This window comes from Harpia harpyja, chromosome 8 (genome assembly GCF_026419915.1).
Source record: "Harpia harpyja isolate bHarHar1 chromosome 8, bHarHar1 primary haplotype, whole genome shotgun sequence".
NCBI lineage: Eukaryota > Metazoa > Chordata > Aves > Accipitriformes > Accipitridae > Harpia > Harpia harpyja.
In genome coordinates, this window is record NC_068947.1 from 53058676 (window position 1) to 53072616 (window position 13941).

At 52.2% G+C, this 13941-nt stretch overlaps 2 long non-coding RNA genes across 4 annotated transcripts; one reads left to right on the forward strand and one right to left on the reverse strand.

Annotated features, from left to right (window-relative positions):
* Positions 1-4503: 4503 nt before the first annotated feature.
* Positions 4504-11223, reverse strand: LOC128145009 (uncharacterized). Its single transcript, XR_008236292.1, has 2 exons — positions 11034-11223; positions 4504-4856 (listed from the first exon to the last, which is right to left on the reverse strand). It is a non-coding gene; the product is annotated as an uncharacterized LOC128145009 (long non-coding RNA).
* A 94-nt stretch (positions 11224-11317) lies between these two features.
* On the forward strand, positions 11318-13401 carry LOC128145008 (uncharacterized). Of its 3 annotated transcripts, none has more exons than XR_008236289.1 (3): positions 11318-11506; positions 12788-13046; positions 13224-13401. It is a non-coding gene; the product is annotated as an uncharacterized LOC128145008 (long non-coding RNA). The 3 variants fall into 3 exon arrangements; XR_008236290.1 differs by lacking the exon at positions 11318-11506 and adding an exon at positions 12237-12304; XR_008236291.1 differs by lacking the exon at positions 11318-11506 and adding an exon at positions 12580-12674.
* The last annotated feature ends 540 nt before the right edge of the window (positions 13402-13941 follow it).

Below are 13941 nucleotides of genomic sequence, written 5' to 3' on the forward strand. Positions count from 1 at the left end.
AGTGAATTACTGAGATTTATTCTTTATTTTTCATTTTGCTTTTTGAAGTTTTCCACTTCACTTTCAGCTTTATTCACCAAACAAGCAAGATGCAAAGCAGCAGCAGCAGCGCAAGGGCTGTAGCTGTTGCGGTGGATCCATAAGCGTAGATTCTGATTGCGTACGACCTCGTCCCGCAGCCTCCCAGGGTTATCTCCCTGCAGCAGTGCTGTAAGGAAGGGAGGAGACGTTTTCCAACACCGGCAAGAGTGTTTACTTGTATGCTAAGAAGGTGTTCAAAATGGCATCAATTAGCCTAAATGCTGATTTTAAGCGTTCAAATCGCTCTTAACTTTTAAAGGAGCTGGTGTATTTCGAGCTGACCTGTTTACCTGGAATCCTCCTTTAGCTCAGCGACTCTTCTTGTGCACCCCCAGCCTCCGCTGGCAGGGCGGTATGAGAAGCTGGAAGGTCCTTGACTTAGTATAAACACTGCTTAGCAACAACTAAAGTGTCGGTGTGTTGTCAACATTGTTCTCATCCTAAATCCAAAATGGCCCTGTACTAGCTACTCAGAAGAAAATTAACTTTATTCCAGCCAAAACCAGGACAACCCCAAACCCCCTGATTCTGGGTCTGCAACGGAAAACACCGAACGAATTTGGGACTCCTGGGAAAGCCAAATCCACCTGGATTTGTGCAGCTGGAAAGCAAAAAAACCCACCCCATTTTCACGCACAAAACCACAACCAAAAGATCTCCCCTTTTTATGTTGTGGAAAAGCACTGAAACATACCCCAAACTGAGTATTTTGAAAAAGCAGAAAACTCCCCAGTTTGGGGAAGATTGGGGGTGAAGCACAGGCAGTTTGAGGGGCATTGCTGGGGGTCCTCCCAGTGTGGATGATCTGGTGTGGATTCTCTGTTGCGGGTTATCCCAGGTGAGTTACCTGCTGTGGATCATCCCGGGTGGACTCCCTGGGGTAGGTCATCCCCACCCGTGTCCCCCCGTGCACCTTTGTACCCTCCCCCCGTGTGTGTTTCTCCCCCATATGCCCCCCTGTTGCTCCAGCCTGCCCCCTTCACCCACGCGAGTTTTTAACCCACGCGAGTTGTTTCCCCCCGCATCCCCTGCTCTCCTATCTCCTGCCCGCCCCCCCCCCCCATTCCATACACCCACCCCCCCCATCATCCGTCAGGCTTCAGACCCCTGGCATGCTGCCTGCACCCCATTCTCTGTCATTTTTTTTTCTTCTTTTCCTTACAAGTTGTTGTTGTTGTTTCTTTTTAATGATTCAACTGGTTTTGTTTCAAGCCACGAGTTTTCCCACTTCCGCCCTTCCGATTGTCTCCCTGTCCCACTGGGGGCGGGGGAGCGAGTGAGCGGTCGCGTGGGGCTTCGTTGCCGGCTGGCGTTAAACCACGACACGAGGTGAGTTGGAAGCCCTGCCTGGCTAATGCTGGAGGCTCTCTGCGTTCCTCCTGCCGTCTTGACGGGCCGTCCTTGTTCTTCATTGCCGCTTTATAGCGAGCGCCTCTTGCTCCGTAAGCAGCAGTACTCGGGCCGTGCAGGTACTGCGCGTTGCAGGCAGCAAAGGGCAATTGTGACGCTTGCTGGCGGGAGCGGCAAGGAGTGCGGAGCCACGCTCCTGTAGGGAGCAAAGGTGGAACCTCGAGGGCTCTACGGTCATCTGCTGAGGACATCTAATATCCCGACGCGCCTCTTTTGCTTTCCCTGCTTCCCGTCTAATTACTTTGGACGCCGGAGGGCAGGGCGGTAAGTAACACCGTGCAGCGTCTCTTCGATAAGAGACGAGCCCCGCACAAGAAGCCTTGCGTGCGTGCAGGATTAGGAGAGCAGAGTTGTGATAGCACAGAGGTGAGGAAAGGTGCGCCCGCCCCAACAGAGCCCCAGGATCGCCAGGGTATCGCTCACTTGCAGGTCGGCCGCTCGCATCTGGTCCGCTGGGACGCGCCGTTTCCTGCTGAACAGAGCTGCCCCTCTGGCACGAAGCAGCTTTGGGTCTCTCGTGGCCTGCCTTCAGGCTGTCACCTGAACCAGGTGTTTTTTTTTTTGTTTTTTTTTTTTTAAATCTCTCGCCAGCATCTGTTGACTGGCTGCTGTCCCTCCCACAACCCTGATGCCACATGCAGACGGATACAGCAGACCCTGGGGCTTGGTCCAGGGCAACCCCCCCTGCCGTTTGCAGGTTCCCTGTGCTGCTTCTCCTCTCTAGAGAATGGGGTGGGGGGGCAGGGACAGAAGCGACCACCCGCATTGTCTGTTGTTTGCGCTTGACTGCTGTAAAGGCTCCAGCCACTCGGGTGCTTTTTGGAACGGAGGCAATGAAGAGGACTGCCCGGGCTGCGAGTGGGGAAGGGGCAGGGCAACGTAAGCCCTGTGCCCCCAGTAAGTAGCTGCCGCCTGTGGCTGGTCTGTACTGGGCTGAGCTGTCAGTGGTGTCTCATCCAGCTGATGCTCAGAAGAGGATCGTTGCGGGGGTGCTGCGGCCCGGCGAGCGAAGGTGGGAACTGGCTTTCGGGAGGCGCGCATGCGCGGTGGCGCGTGTGGCTGGGCCCCCGCTGTTGCCTGGTAAGGGAGAGGCTGTACGGCAGCTGGGGAGGCGCGCATGCGCGCTGCGCCTTTTACGGCGCTCGCCGCTGTTGCCTAGCAACCATAACGCGACAAGACGCCTCGGCAATCGCGCATGCGCGGTGGCGCGGTATACGGCGCTCGTGCTGTTGCCTAGCAACCAAGACGCTGTACGGCGGCTCGGAGGCGCGCATGCGCGGTGCGCCTTTTACGGCGCTCGCCGCTGTTGCCTAGCAACCGTAGCGCGACACGACGCCTCGGCAACCGCGCATGCGCGATGGGGCGGTTTACGGCCCTCGTTCTGTTGCCTAGCAACCAGGACGCTGTACGGCAGCTCGGAGGCGCGCATGCGCGGTGCGCCTTTTACGGCGCTCGCTGCTGTTGCCTAGCAACCGTAGCGCGACACGACGCCTCGGCAACCGCGCATGCGCGATGGCGGGGTTTACGGCGCTCGTGCTGTTGCCTAGCAACCGAGGCGCTGTACGGCGGCTCGGAGGCGCGCATGCGCGGTGCGCCTTTTACGGCGCTCGCCGCTGTTGCCTAGCAACCGTAGCGCGACACGACGCCTCGGCAACCGCGCATGCGCGATGGCGGGGTTTACGGCGCTCGTGCTGTTGCCTAGCAACCGAGGCGCTGTACGGCGGCTCGGAGGCGCGCATGCGCGGTGCGCCTTTTACGGCGCTCGCCGCTGTTGCCTAGCAACCGTAGCGCGACACGACGCCTCGGCAACCGCGCATGCGCGATGGGGCGGTTTACGGCCCTCGTTCTGTTGCCTAGCAACCAGGACGCTGTACGGCAGCTCGGAGGCGCGCATGCGCGGTGCGCCTTTTACGGCGCTCGCCGCTGTTGCCTAGCAACCGTAGCGCGACACGACGCCTCGGCTACCGCGCATGCGCGGTGGCGCGGTTTACGGCACTCCTGCTGTTGCCTAGCAACCAGGAGGCGGTCCTGGCGTTCGGGAGCCGCGCATGCGCGGTGGCGCGTTTTGCAGCCCTCCTGCTGTGGCCTGGCAACCAGAACGCGGCACAGGAGCTCGGGATCCGCGCATGCGCGCTGGCGGCGCCTCTCGCCGCCGCTCTCTTCCGCCACCTCGTGACCAATGTTCGGTACTGCAGCTCGGAGGCTGCGAGTGCGCGGGGCTGCCCCCGTCCCGCACGTGCCGTCCGACGGTACCGGCAATGCGGCGCCGGCGGGAGGTGCCGCCGCGCTCGTTGCTTCCTCCCGGTAAGGAAACGCCGCCGGAAAGGAAAGCTTGCATGGGCTGTCTCTGCCTGGCCTCCCTCTCCGCGCGGCGTGGCGCGGGAGCACAAAGGGACAGGCAGGGCACTTACTGGCTGTGCGCAGGAGCTGCTGCGGCTGAAGCTGGAGAGGCCAGAGAAAGGTAGAGAAGAAGAAACGGAAGGCCGGCCGGCCGCCCGGCCGGCAGCTGCCTCCCGCTGCAGGCAAGAGGGAGCCTGCCTCTCCGCGTGTGGAAGGATCCCTCTTCGTAGTCCACAGCAGGTCAGACCGCCAGGGTGCACCGCAGGGTCCGTACGCAGCACCGACGGTGCGGTACGGCCGCGTGGCGTGCGGGCCAGCGAGGCTCCGTGCCTAGGAAGCCTCCTCTTGCAAGACCTGTGAGACGCGTGTTCTCCTAGGGGGAGGACGGCCGTGCAGCCGGAGTTACGGAAGAGGAGGGGAGCGGGAGAGGAGCCGAAAGAAGCGTCTGAACTGGCAAAGTCTGCTGGCAGCGCCAAGAAAGAGAGCTCTGGTGAGCCCCGGGCCCTCGGGGCCCTGCCTCTCTCTCCCCTCTTCTGTGTTCTGGTCCCTCCCTGCCCCTCCCCTGGCCCCCTCTCTTTCCCACGCCGCTGCTTTTTTTTTTTTTCCTTTCCTCCCTTGTACCTCTGATACTGAAAAGCTGGTGCAAGAAACTCTCGAAGGCTCGTTTTGGAGTTTTAGAAAGCAGGCATTCTTCACTGCAGCGCTGGATGCACGGGGGATAGTTCCACCTAGCGTGCGTGCCACAGCTTTAGCACAAACAGGTCATATAGACTAACTAATTGCATATGAATCAGATTAGTATACGTATACATAAAAACGATGGCAACTGATTATCATAGCACTGCCTACATCCGATCACGCGCAATGAAGGATCCATTTGAGACGAAGGGCTGCTTTTGCGACCACCGGCCCATTTGAAGTTCTTGCTGGCTGTCCTTGAAGTCTTTATTCTTGTCCTTGGTTCTTTGATCTTGAAGCTTAACGCAGTTTCAATCGCATGCGGTCAGTTTCAGCATTGTTCTCATCTAGTCATAAGAGCAAAGAACTGCAAAACTTAGCAGTACCTACCTCTGCTAGTTAATTGCTTGGCTATACTTTTGTCTATTGTTTCAATCATCGCGTTAGTGTAAGATTTCTAATAATTATTTACTAAATCTCACTTTTACAGTCACCTAGCAGCAAACCAGTTTCCACGGCTGGTACAAAATATTAAAACCATCCAAAACTATTTAGACGTGCCATACAGAATGTACGGAAATATGCTATCAGAGGTGTCCCAGGGGCAGGGGGAGCGTCGGGGGGGGCCCCGAGCCCCGGAGCGGACTCGCTGGCAGGACTCGTTAGGCGCGCGACTGACCGAACGGACGCCGGCCGGCCGGCCCCGTTGCCCTCCGGGCTGCGTTTGCGCTCCCTTTGCACGGGGCGAGGGGCCGTGAGGGAGCCCAGGGGAGGAGGAGGTGAGGCGCTGGGGGGGGTCGGGCCATGCCCCCCCTGTTCCTGCTGGGCTCCAGCTGTTGCAAATATTCTGGTAAAGAAATCAAAATTTAATCATGTAGAAGAGTTAGGTTTGATTAAGAAGTAAAATTGTGAAGCGTAACGTATAGGATTGTTACGTTTGAAACGTAGCCATAGAAACTTTAGGAACTGCGTTACGTGTGACTATCGGAACCTTGATATTGTTAAGGTTGGAAACAGCTAACCCTAGAAACCTCACCAGGAAGTTACAGGTTTTTCTATGTTCCGTTTCAAGAAACGAAGGAAACCGTGGTGGACGCCAGTTTGCTGCTTGGAAACCCCCTTACCCTTCCCATCTTGACTTGAGTATTGAAGATTCCAGTCAGTAGAGCTAAGTGTAACTGACCAACGATTGTTTTTAAATAAGAATATTGATAAGGTTATATAATCAAAGGACCAATCCTTAGAAAGGTTAAATTTAAGAACGAGCATAGTATGCCTTTTTATGGAAAGAGCTTATGTAACAATGACCTGACAGAAAAAGTCTGTAAAAACTGACGGATTTTGATACTAAGTGGGACACGCCTTTGGAGGAGCGATCCCCCGTGTCCCCAGTGCTGCGATAAACGAAGTGCCCGCTTCTTAACTTCACGTTGGTGTTAAGGAGTTCTATTCCGGATTTCGGTAACGGTTTTGGCGACCCAGACGGGACCTTGCGAGTGAGACCGGACGAGATCGAGCGTCGATCAAACTCCGGCCGGCGCCGAGGTATTCTCGGGGAGAACCATCGCCCTCGACTCACAAAGCTCCTCGCGGCGTTCCCTGGAAAAAAGGTAAGGCGCTGCTGCTTTGGAATTTGTTTGGAAAGCCTGCCCGTGAGGCGCGGCGAAAGCTTCGCAGGGTTGGGGCTTGGAGGGTACCCGTTTGCAGTGGAAGCCTAGGCGTCTGCCCCTAAGTCGTAAGCGAAAGCTATTGCTGGGTTGGACTTTGTGTATTATTTGGGACAACTGTCATTTGCGTTTGTTTGGTATTTGGGATTTGAATGTATATAAGTATAATGGCATTAGCAAAATTGTTTAAGAATAAGAGTGCAGGAAATAGAACTGCTGATGAAAAGATACCAAAAACATCACCGTTGGGATGTTTGTTGGCACACTGGGGTGAATTGCAGGAAAAATGGGAAACAAACAGAACTTTGAGTTATAATACTATATTGCAATTACTGTTGTTTTGTAGGAGAGAGAGTAAATGGAATGAAGTGCCATATGTCGATTTGTTCTTTTTAAGGGAACGCAGCTGACGGGGACCGGAGGGGAGTCTCCCAGCAGAAGCTCTGGTTACAGCTAAACTGGGAGAACAGAAAATTGAATATGAATTGACGCTAGAGTCACCTTTTCAGTTTTAAATACCTTAGAGGGAGAGTTAAGTTTTGAAGAAATTGGTGGTGTTGGTGCAACAAGTGAACGAGAAACTAGACCCTTCTTTAAATCTTTAACAATGAAATTAGGAAAGCAAAGGGTCACTCAGCAGTTTTTGTATGTGCCAAATTCTCCTAAACTCCTGTTAAGGGGAGATCTACTGGAGAACTTAGAGGCAGAAATTAAATTAAAAAATGGAGAGATTAAAATTTTAATTCCAGAAACTAAACGTATCGAAGCAGTGGCTTTGTTGTTACAGGATGGTTACCGAAAGCAGAAGATCATACCAGTCAAAGTATAATGCTGTAATTCCAATCGTCTGGACTGGGAAGTTCCCGGTAAATCCAAAAAGCAGAACCTGTGAGACTGGATTTAAAGCCAGGATCGAATCCGCTAAGAATTAAGCCATACCCCCTAAAACTGGAAAGCCGGAAAGGGTTAGTATTGATAATACAAAAATTTTTAAGATATAAATTGTTAACAGAATGTGAATCCAAATATAACACCCCGACCTTGCCTTAGTTAAAAGGCTAATGAAAAAGATTATAGATTAGTTCAACACCTCAGAGCAATAAATCAAATAGTACAAGATATTCATCCGGTAGTAGCAAATCCTTATACTTTGTTAACAACCCTAACAGAGAAACGAGAACGGTTCACAGTGTTAGACTGAAAAGATGCCTTTTTCTGTATTCCCTTGGATCCCAACAGTCAAGAGCTTTTTGCTTTTGAATGGGAAAATCCTGAGACTGGGAGAAAAAGACAATATACACGGACAGTCTTGCCTCAAGGCTTTAAGAATAGTCTTACCATTTTTGGAAATCCATTGGCACGAGAATTAGAGCTTTGGAAGAAAGAAAATAATCAAGAAATCTTGTTGAAATGTATGGATGATCTGTTAATTGTAGCTGAGATGGAAGAACAACGCACAAAGTTAACTATTAACTTTTTGAACTCTTTGGGAATCAGTGGATAGCGAGTGTCAAAAGAAAAAACCCAAATAACCCAGAAAGAAGAAACTTATTTGAGTTTTAAAATCCTAAAAGGACAGAGACAATTAGGAACTGAGAGCAAAGAGGCAAATTGTCGTCTCCCCGAACCTAAGACTAACAAATTAATGACGAGCATTTCCGGGAACAGTTGCGTGGTGTCACCTGTCGATTATCAGTTGTGGCTTGCGGGTCCGACCTTTGTAGGAGCAGCTCAAAACCTCAAACAATGGATTGGACTGATGCCGAGAAAGCTACTTTCAAAGAATTGAAACAGGCTGTAATAGGGGTGCCAGCCCTAGGCCTGCCGGATCTCACAAAGACATTTGAACTTTTCACTCGCGAAAGAAGAGGTATAGCTCTGGGCATCCTGGCCCAATATTTAGGGCCAAGTGGGCGAGCTGTGGCCTGCTTCTCGAAGCGATTAGATCACGTGAATCTGGGATGCTCTGGTTGTCTGAGAGCCGTCGCTGCAACTGTGCTACTGATCCAGGAAGCTCCTAAGTTCACCTGAGGACAAAGGATCACTGTACGTTTCCCATACGATAACTGTTGCGCTAAAACAGAAAGGGGGGCATTGGTTATCCCCTAGCAGAATGCTGAAATACCGAGTGGTGTTGCTGGAGCAAGATGATGTTTACTTAAAAACTACTACCACCGTTAACCCTGTTGCGTTTTCAACAACTGATCAAGTTAAAGGAGAACTGGAACGTGACTGCTTGCAGACAACTGAAAGAGTTTACCCCAGCTGACTGGATCTCTGAGATGTGCTGCTAGAAGCAGCAGACTGGGAACTGTATACCGACGGAAGCGGTTTCATCTGTGAAGGAAAACGTTTATCCAGATAGACAATAACAACCGAGGAGGTAATTGCGTTGCGAACTTTGCCTTCGATGACATCTGCCCAAAAGGCTGAATTGATAGCTCTTATTCGAGCTCTGGAACTAAGTCAAGGAAAGCGAGTCAACATTTGGACAGACTCAAAGTACGCTTTTGGAGTAGTACGTGCGCATGGAGCGATATGGAGAGAGAGAGGACTGTTATCTGCACAAGGAACCACCATTCAGCATGCAGAACAAATACCGAAATTGTTAGAAACCGTTCAAAAACCAACAGCAGTCACGATAACGCGCTGTAAAGCGCACCAGTTAGGTAAGGCTGTTCCTAACGCAGGTAACCGACTGGCTGATAAAGCTGCTAAAGAGGCTGCAGAAAAAGGCATCCTAGCGCTAGTTCCAGAGAAAAGTATAAAATTGCCTAAAGAAACTCCAAATTATAATGAAAAAGATGGAAGAATTAATTGTTAGATTGCAGGCTAACAAAATGAAACAGGACAGGCTGTAACACCGACAGGTCAAATAATAGTCCCGCCCACGATAATAAGAGAAATTGCCCGAGCTGAACATAACAAAGTATATCGGGGAACAGAAAGTAAAATATGACAAAGATTGTTTAAACAATTATAAGCGGATGTGAAATTTATATATAAAATGATCCCCAAATCAGTAATAAGATTATCTTTGGAATTATTAAATAAGGAAATTTTTTAGGGGAATACTAGCAAATTGATTTTATAGAATTGCCTTGAAAAGAAGGATCTACCCTAGTTTTAGTTGATATCTTTACTGGGTGGCCCGAGGCTTTCCCTTGTCACACCGACAAAGCAAGAGAAGTAGTTAAAGTCTTGCTCAGAGAGATAATACCAAAATATGGGGTGCCTGTAAGAATGTCATCTGACAATGGCCCTCATTTCATAGCAAAGATGATGAGACAAGTCGAGCAAAGTATTAGCTATAGATTGAGACTATCACACCCCATATAGACCACAAGCAAGGGGGCGGGGGGGGGGGGTTGGGGAGAAAGAATGAACTATACCCTCAAGCAACGGTTGAGTAAAATTTGTCAGGAAACCTCACTCACATGGGTTAAAGCCTTACCCATGGCTCTATTAAGAATCAGAGTATAGCCAGGAGAGAAAGAAAATTTAAGTCATTATGCAATGTTATATGAAAGACCGTATCAAGAGTCCTATGTTCTGAGTATCTGGAGTGGCTTTGGAGATATGTTTTTAAAAGGTGTTATGATTTCTTTGAGAAATTCTTTTCAAGAACTTCGTCAGTATGTCTCCGCAGCTGGACCCTTAGAATTGGACGTAGCAGCGCATCCCTTCCGACCAGGAGATTGAATATATATAAACTCACTGAGAAGTGGAAAGGACCGTATCGAGTCATTTTAACAACACTTACAGCAGTAAAGGTCTGGGCGAAGAACCTTGGCTTCATTATTCAAGACTAAAGAAAGCACCAACAGGGAATTGGAAGTCTAAAGAAACTGGCCCTTTGAAACTGAAAACCTATAAGTAAGTTTCACATTATCTATTTGGGAAAACAATTGTGTAAAATTTATAATATTGGGGTTGCTATTAGGAATATTGTCAAGGGCAGTAATCTTTTTGTGTGTTACAGGGCTTAAGTATTTTTTTTGAGGGGTTCTAAACATAAGATAAACAAAATGAAACAATTATTGTTTGAGCTATTAATCTTGATATTAACCGTTTCTGTAATTTTGATTAAAAAAAAAAAAAATTCTAGTTTTGGAATTGATTCAAAGTTTTGTAAAGACACAAAATTTAACCTCGATAACAGCCTGCCTTCCGATTCCAAAGTCAGATGAAAATCTAGTTCCGTGGAGAATACTGACACTGAATTTAACCAAAACTTGAGAAAAGACGTAGAACAATGAGAATCATTTCAGCAAATTAAATTGGATGGATTTAAAAGGCAATTATTTTTTTAAATTTGAAAGAAGGAATTATAGCATTTTGAATTATAACATTACCAAACCATCCACCTCACGGACAAAAGAATAAATTTATCGCCCTTCGGGAGAAACTTGTACAAAGACCCCTTGGGGCTGTCAGTTGCCAAAACCGTAGAGACAAGTGCAGAAAGGAACTTGGGACCATATTTAAAATATAAAACGATGTTTAGAATTTACTGGAGTTCCAGGATCCTTGTTAGATCCACCCAGAGTCAGGACCATCTAGGGAAATTTAGACTGGTTTAGACACACAGAGAAAAATCACACATCCTGAAGAGAAGGGTATGAAAGTTTAGACTTGCAACTCCTCTGACCCCAAAATCCAAAGACCTTCTCTAGTAGCTAAAGCTCTAAGATGGGGCATGTATTTGTAGAAAGTAGAATAATATTTTAAATGATCCTGGGTCCCCTCTTAATAATGGAAAAAAATTAGCTTGGAAGTGACTGTATTAAAGGACAGGTGAAAAGTTTAGGGTTGTTAACTGTTTGGGTGACTAGTGATGATATACGATCCACTCACCTTTTCCTGAAGGACAAAAGCAAATAATGGACTTTAGACTTAATAACTCTATCCTCTCTCTGGAAGAAATCTCCCTTGTGGCCTCGGCGGTGGACCTGGGTAAATCGAAAAGATGATACCTGGCAATTGCCAAGTCTTAGAACTAAAATAAGACGGGTATTAAAATCTGTATTTTTACCCCAGTGAACAGCTCGTCAAGAGTCATCTTACTTTGACATCTTTCATTCCATAAACGAAGCACCTGCTTCTGAACTTCCCATGGGTGTTGTGGAGTTTTATTTGGGATTTCGGTACCACAGCTGCGGGCCGGGGCTGGAGGAGCCCCAGGTGCGGGCAGTGAGGCTGATGGCGACGGCCCCTCCCTGGGAAGGGGGGGCTGCCGGGGGAGGGGCCGCGGCGGGGCCGGTGGGAGCCCAGGCAGGAGCGGAGCAGAGCAGAGCAGTGGCCGGGCTGCGGCTGCCCCTCGGGAGAAGGTGAGCGGGGCCGGGCGCCCCTCGGACCGCGACCGTCCCAGGCGGGGGTGGCCCGGGGGAGGTGGGGGCCGCCTGTGCCGAGGCCGGGGGGGGGGGCCGGGGCCCTGGGGGCTCGCGGGGGGCCGGGAGCACGTGGGCCGGGGGGGGGCCCGGGCCCCGTGGCGGGGCTTGCGCAATCGCCCGGCGGGTCCCGGGGAAAGCCCCGAGGAGGACGGCGGGGTCCGTGCCGGACGCGCGGAGCGGCAGCGGGGCGGGGCCGCGCCGTGCCGGAGCGGCGGCGGCGGGCGCTGCCCGGAGCCGGGCGGGGGTTGCCGCGCCGTGCCGGAGCCGGCGGCGGGAGCGCGCCGGAGCTGCCCGGAGCGGCGCTGGGTGCCCGGCGGGGATTGCGGCTGCGCCGGCGTGGGGGTGGGCGGAAACGGAAGCGGCGTCCCCTCGGGGTCAGGCAGCGGGGCTGGCTGCCTCCCGGGGCATGCCGGGAGTTGTAGTTTTCGCGGACTCGGCGGCCGGCCAGCTCCGTGGCTCTCGGGAGCGGCGTAGTCCTCGCTGCCGCCGCGGCCCCCGGAGTCAGACCAGGTCAGACACAGGACCGTTGCCGGTTTCGCGTGGTTTTCCGCGGGCTTTCCGCCGCGCCCGCTCCCCCACCAGCCCTCCCGGGCGCATGCGCCGTTCTGCGCGTGGGGCAGCCCGGCGCTCGCGCGCCGGCTCCGGCCCCTCCGGCGCATGCGCGGTCCCCGGGAGCAGCGTGGCGGCTCGCAGGGCGCGGGTCTGGGTGGCAGCGGGCGAGCGCCGGGACTGCGGGTGAGACGAGCGATCCCTTTCAGCGGGGGCGGGGGTAGGGGGTGCCTCCTGCCCCCTGGCGGGATGGGAAGCTGTGAAGCTGCCGCCGCGGCAGGCTGCCGGTCCGCCGGAGGCGAGCCGGGCCAGGGCAGCGCTGGGGAGTTCCCTGAGAGCCGGTAGAAGGGAAGAGGGGACGGAGGCAGGCACCCCCCAGGCGCGGCTAGCGGGTGCCTGCCCGAGTCGCCAGAGCTCCCCCGGCCCCACTTGGCCTGTGCGGCTGCCCCCAGCTCCAGCCCCTCCCCTGAAGCCTGCGCTGTAGCCGCAGGCAGCCCCCGAGCCCTGTCGCGAGGGCAGCAAGCTGGCCCTGCGGTGGTCTGGAGTCTCCCTTAACGTGGGTGCCGTTAGCAGCGGCGCGGGGAACGAGCAGCGTCTGCGGAAGGAGGGGCTCCGGCCAGGGTCGAGCTGCGGTAATAATGGTCACTGCTGCCTCTTTCCTTCTCCCAGAGGCCACGCTGTGGGTGCGGTTGTCCGTTCGTCCCCTGGGGATGCCGTTGACTGCAGCAGCCTCAGGCTTGCGTGGGCTGTCTCTGCCTGGCCTCCCTCTCCTTGCGGCGCGGGAGCACAGAGGGACAGGTGGAGCGCTTACTGGCTGTGGACAGGAGCTGCTGAAGCTGGAGAGGCCACAGAATGGTAAAGCTGCTGAAGAATAAAATAAAGAGGATCCAGCCACCAGCTGCAGACAGGAGATAGCCTGCCTCTCCAGGTGAGGATGGATCCTTCCTAGTGTAGTCCGCAGCAGGTCCGATCACCAGTGTGCACGGCAGGGTCTGTATGCATAACCAAAACCACAGTACAGCTATGTAGTGTGTGTGCATGTGAGGCTGTGTTTTTAGGAAGCCTCATATTGTAAGAGCTGGAAGACACCATTCTATTCTCTTAGGTGGATGACAGTCAAGTGAGTGCAGCTACAGAGGAGGAAGGGAGAGGGAGACAGACATGTCTGAACTGTCAAATTCTCCCAGCAGCTCCAACAGCGGGAGGTACAGTGAGTCCTGGACCCCTGGGGCTGTGTCACCCCTCTTCTGCATCCCAGTCCCTCCCTGCCCCCACCTTCTCTTTCTCTCAGTGCTTTAATTTTTTTGTGTTTTTTTTTTCTGTACCTCTCCCTTTCTTGTTCTCTAAGTCCCCCTCTTTGTCTGTTGTTCTGCCTCTCTGTTTTCTTTCTCTCTGCACTTCTGACCTGTCCCATCCTTCTTTTTTTTATCCTCTGTCTCTGCCTTGCAGCCCATCACTACTTTGTCTTTCTCCATCTATCCGTCTGTCTTCTTATCCCAATCTTGTTAATTCCTCCCTGTCTGCCCTTTAGCCCTTCACAATTCCCACCGCTCTCACCTGTCTGATGGTGTGTCTCTATTTTTAAATTCCTTTCTCTGCCCTGTATTCTGGATACACTTTTACTTTCTTAGATTCTCTTGTTCCAGGTCCCTGTCCCTATGTTTTAACTTCTTCCCTCACTGTCCCATAGCCCATTTTTGTCTTTATTATTCTCTCTCTGTCTGGTTCCCTGTCCCTATTCTTTATTTCCCCTCTCTCTTCCCTTTAGATCATCAGTGTTTTTGATATTTCTCAGTCTCTCTCATCTACCTCACTGTCCCGTT